We start from the raw sequence: 6,000 nt of genomic DNA, 5'->3' as shown, positions 1-6,000 counted from the left end.
AAAAGACTGAAGTAAACAAAAGACTAGATGATGTAGCTGGTTTTCCCCTTTCCAGCACAAAGCCTAGTACAGTATATCATGGATTCCATGGGTCTGAGTCAAACGTACCCCCTCCTCTCCCCTCATCCAGTGGACTCTCCCAACAACCCAGCCGTTTGTTGCTGTTGAGAGGGAAGTGATGTCAGTGAATTACAAGTCGACACAGTGGGGGGAACCCGAGAGGATGCACCCAGCCAGAACCCTGCCTATATGATGTCAGAGACTGTGTGTGTGTCAGACATCAGCCCACACTACTGTGGAACAGACAGGGTATTATGGTACTGGGCTCCTGTCTGTCTCCCTACATTGCTGAGTGATTATATTCTACACAGTAACTGCTATACATATTGCTACGCTGACAACATTGTGCGTGTGTGTGTGTGTGTGTGTGTGTGTGTGCACTTCTCAGAACTGATTAATAAAAGCATCTGATTTTCTGCTTTTGTGTCAGAATGACATTCCTGCGGCCTCATCTCTGTTGCAATCTATGATTGAGGTTTTTGTGGTCATGTTTTAGCATGAGTCTTATCCGTAACCAAGTTTCATCCCAGCTGCATGTGGTCACCTTAAACTGACGCATTGTACGTAAGAATAATGTGTGTCACCTAACCATGGTGTTGCTTTCTCACATATCCAGTACATAAACCGATAACATTTCTATAGCTTCCACTGTCAAGAAGAGAAAGAAAGGGTTTAAAATGTTATAAGTAGGATAATATTAACAGGCATACTGTGAAATGGTGGTGTTAGTCTACATGGGTTTTTGTACTGTTAAATTAATTTTAAAAAAATCTATGGATTAATTCATCTTGACTTATTCATGAAGTAAAATCAGGCATCCCAGACACAGACTGCATTAAAAACATGCAGGCATAGATAAATGGCTGAAACTATTGCTAATGCGTAATGATTAGCAAAACAAATCATGACAAACACCTGTAAGGTAAATTTAAATGTAACGAATGAACAGATACTTAAATCACTAAAAAGTGTTGATGAAGTATGTTGATGAAGCCGTTTATGTACAAGATGGGGGTGGGATCACATCAGGGATCGCCTCTGAGCTCCGTCTTGCTTGTGATGGTGATGGACAGGCTGGCTGATGAGTTCAGGAAGGAGTCTTCGTGGACTATGATGTTTGCAGATGGTATTGTGATCTGTAGTGAGAGTAGGGAGGAGGTGGAGGAGAGCAGAGGAATGAAAAAAAATACATGTGAAAGAATGAGAGGGAGGCAGGTAGGAAAGTGAAGTTGTAAAGAGCAGAGGGCCTTAAGGTAGATGAGTTTAAATTACAGGGAACAACGGGCAGTGCACACGAGAGGTGAAGAAGAGAACGCAGGAAGGTTGGAGTAGGTGGAGACAAGTGTTAGGGCTGATATGTGACAGAGGGATAGCAACAAGAGCGAAAGGGAAGGTTCACAAGATGGTAGTGAGACCTGCATAACAAAAACTTAAGACTTAAGTCAGATTGAGATCCTTTGAAATTTCATGTTCCAATAAGCCAAAATTCCTCCAAAAGGATATGAAAGAGTTCTTTTTCAGATTGCAGTTATTGATGCAAAGGGTGGCACAACCACCCATTAGGTTTATGGGGCAATGAGTTTTTCACCTAGGACTAGGTAGGTTTGGATTGCTTTTTTTGCCCTAATAAATACAATCATAATTTGACAGCTGCATTTTGTGTTTAATCACCTTATTTTTGTCTAATATTGAAATTTGTTTGATGATCTGAAATATTAGGAGTGATAGAAAGGCATGTCACTTCTAATATAGGAAGGATGCTGTCTTTCTCAGTATGCCATCTCTCTCTTTTTTTTTTTTTACCCCCATACAGTTATTCCCTAATTTCAAGAAACCTCCTGGAAATGACATCACTCAGTCAGGTCACCCACAAGCTGAGCAGCCCATATGTTTCTATGGTTGGTCTAAGAGCCTCTTGTTGTCTGTCAGTAGGCTTGCCAACACTCAAGAGATCAAAGATGTGCTTGTCAGACGCATTCCTCTCCCTATCTATCACGATAAAGCCTGCAATTAGGTATTCCCACCTTCCCTCCTCCCTCTCTCTTTCGTCTTTTTTCTTCCTCTGTGTCAGACAGACATCTCCATTCATCTGCTGCTAAGAGAGCTGTATCCTGACAGGCTCTGGCCATTGTACCAAACATTACCCAATTATCCATGTGTGTGTGGTACGATCTAATCGCACAGCAACAATGGTTGTTTTGTGCTGCCGTATCCAGGCATAACCATGAACTGTTATTGAAGCCATCATTCAATAGATACACAGCCCTTCTGTTTTCTTTGAGACATGCAGCACAGATAATGAGGAGGAGGAGAGCTGCCTCGCCTAGTAAAGTGACACCTTTATTTTAGGTCTGGAGGAAGCTGCAGTTTAACAGCAGTAAAGGTTGTCATCAGTGAGAAACTCACCCTTAATCAGCATCCAAGAAATGCTTTTCATCCAAGTGCTTGAAACAAATTGGTAAGGTGCTTTGCTGACAGTGAGATTGTTTTTTGATTTTAAATGATTAGTTGCAGCTTGGAAAAACAAAAAAGGTTCTGTGGCGCAGTGGTTAATGTAGTCAGCCTAGGTTTAAACGATCCCCAGTTCAACACCTGGAAGAGACACGAGCGGACTCCTGCTAGCAAACTGCTAGTGCTGGTCCCAAGCTCAGATATACAGGAAGGATATCTGGTCAAAGATTGTTTGCAGTGTGGTTCTTGAGGAATTACTTCTATTAAAGTGGGTTTCCTTTTTTTTTGGTACCACAAGCTGTTGAAGTTAACAAATAGAGGGTGGAAATTGCAGGGACCCCTCCTTCAGATAAAATAACATTGAAATTAAAGTTCTCATGCTAATTCTAGATGTAGAACAATACATCGTGACATTATTTAAGACAAAAAAAATTTACAACACGAGTAAAGAGCATAATGGCTGCATGTTTCTACCAAAAAAATATGTTCATTTCCTTTTCGGAAAACTGGCAGACTTTACCTGTAATACCTGTAATACAACACTTCAGCAATGTGAAACGATACTCTGCGTGCTGATACACGGATGTGTTCTCACCATTAAGACATTAATCAAAACAAAAACAAAACTAGAGCACATGAAAAAGCTTTATTGTCACACCAAGCTTTGACAAATAAATGTATAGTTTCTGATTTCAAGCTTAGAATGTGCAAACTATTTAGCAATGCCACTGGGAGAACAAGTAGTGAACTCACTGTTATATGACTTATTATAATTTATTAAATATCTTTGTTTGGCAGGATCTTACAAGGAAGCAGGAAAATACACAAGTGAGAAGAAGTAAGGTACAACTCTCGAATCTTTTTTGTTGTTTTTTTCTTGTACAAACGCCCCAAAATAAGAGTTAAAGAGGGAGGCAGAAAACAACAATGGGAACGAGTGTAACAAAAACAGATTTTACAGCATCTGCTTCTAAACAGCAGTCTCAGCGGGTTCAGATTCAGCTTTCACAAACACGACAACATTAGCGCTACTGTAGGTCATGTGGGGTGAGCAGGAATGTAAAGTAGATCAAGAATGAAAATAAAAGAAGAGGGGCAGAGTGCTGGGAAAAACCTGGGAAAGTCCTACAAACTAGGCAGTCACATCAGGAGAGAATCTATACAGTGAAGCACTCAAGTGTCTGTGACTTTTAATACATTCCTTTAATGTAAACCAATATATATACTGTCCCTCACCTCTCAGGTTAATACTTCAATGTGTGATTTTAATATTGTAATGTGTAAACAATTCATACAGAACAAACACCTTTAAGATTATATGACCATATGGCAGCCTAGAGATTTAAGCAGGAACAAAGAAGGCATCTGCAGAGGCCTCTAGCATACTGTGAGGCAGTGTGGACACACATGAATCACTGCTGCACCATTACTGTAGGCCAGCACAAGGAGGAGAGTAACAATGTTAAGCTTTAAAAGTTAGATTGAGCCATGCAGGCAAACACCACCGACAACACGTAGTTTTATAATAATACATGTGAGACTGTGGTATATTACAGTGTTTCAAACTTAAATTTGACGACCTTGCAGCATCATGTCATCCTTCAGTCCCTCATTTGGGGAAAAACAGAACATAACAAAAAAAACCAAACAAACAACAACAACAATAAATAAATACAAACATCCAAATGTATCCCATTAATTTGTAGATTGATTTTAGGTCCACACAGGAGGGATAGGAAACGCCCAGTCTCTCCTCAGGCTAAGTCCAAAAAGGGGGGGGGGGGGGGGGGGGGGGGGAAGAAAAAAAAAAAGTGCTTCTCAGCAAGTAGCTGGTAGTGCTGTGCATGTGGGGGCTGGTGAGTAATGAGGGTGTGTGTGTGTGTGTGTTGCACCGATGAGGTGGGGGTAGGGGGGCAGGTTACTGTACGGAAGTTGTGGTATTCATACTCGTCGACTCCTCGAGGTGACTGTGGAGTGTGGGTGACAGAATGTGTGAGTCCAGGCCTGAGCTACGCAGATGTTGCTAGCCTGCGGTTTTACGACGTGCAGACAGAGCCGGTGTCTTTAATTACTCAACAATCTGCTATCTGCGTCACTGGATCTTCCCCAAGACTGGACGAGGGCCACTGACACAGCTGACCGCCATACGCAATTAACTACTGAACTGCAGAGGGTGATCAGTCACCCGGCTTAGTAGCGGTAAGCCAAAGTGACCATTTCCTCCACAAGTAAAAGCAGCATTTCATGTTGGATTAGATACTCTACCTTCAAAAAAATAAGGCATATTTATATTTACATCTATAAAAAGAAATAGAAAAATAATCCTTGTACATACATACAAAGATTATTTTTTCTTTTCTTTTTTAATAAATCCTCACTATGACTCATTCTCCTCTTTAATATTTTACTAAGTATGACAACCAAGTAGATTGCTACTAGAAGAAGCAGGGTTACAGTATTAGGTAAAACTCTTATTTATTCTGTGGCCAAATAAATTTGCTCATGATCATCATTGCAAAAATGACAGCACAGTTCATTAAACTACAGAGGTGGGCTTAACAGAGTTTTATCAACCTCTCTGTATGGCAGCGTAGTGAATCATTTAGAGAAAAGCTAAATGTACTTACTGCAGCACAACTCTAGTGGATCAAGACAGTAACGGAATTGTGTTCATGTATTTGTGTGGATGCTGTAAAGCATCCCATCCACCCAGTCCTCAGACTGGGAGGCCTGGGTTCAAATCTTGCTAATGGCAACAATTCTTTCAGTTAACAGTTAAACATTTTTAACTCTTTTCAACAGAAATTTTATCTTCTTCACCCCTTTTCAGCACAAATCCCAGCTTTTTCAGCTGTTTTCAGAAAAAAAAACTATTTTCAGCAGAAATTCTGCTCATTCACCTATTTTCAGCAGAATTTTCAGCCTTTTCACCTCTTATCAGCACAAATCTCAGCATCTTTTGCTCATTTTAGCAGAATTGTCAGTTTCTCCATCTCTTTTTTGTGAGAACGAGTTTGGGTCAGTGAGATGAGTAGCCGCCTTGAGGCCAGGAGGGCCAGGTTTGAATCCTGCTCATGGCAACAGTTCACCTCTTTTCAGCAAAGATTTCTACTTCTTCAGCTGTTTTCAGCAGAATTTTCAGTTTCTTCACCACCATACAATTTTTGCAACTTTTCATCTTTTTCAGCTATTTTCAGCAGACAGCTTCAGCGTTACAGCATCCACACAGCATTTTTGCAGGAAATGCAAATTTTTCTCTTGAATTGGTTCTAATAATCTAAATGTGTTTGTGTGTGCATATGTGCGCGTGTACAGTTGGTCTCTCAACATGTGGAAATACCACCAGAGAGGTGAGGTGTGGGTGTGATGACATCATCCACCCAGCAGCTGTGGGGATTCCCAGTCTGTCTTTTCTCCCAACACACTGCATCTCCCTCTGGAAACACACCGGGTGGGTCTTCCCCCACTTATTGTAGCTTAAGCACAGCA

The sequence above is a fragment of the Diplotaxodon limnothrissa genome, linkage group LG16 (assembly GCF_057381915.1).
Source record: "Diplotaxodon limnothrissa isolate DT_005_m linkage group LG16, D_limnothrissa_male_GT1.1, whole genome shotgun sequence".
Lineage (NCBI taxonomy): Eukaryota > Metazoa > Chordata > Actinopteri > Cichliformes > Cichlidae > Diplotaxodon > Diplotaxodon limnothrissa.
This window is presented reverse-complemented; position numbering follows the sequence as displayed.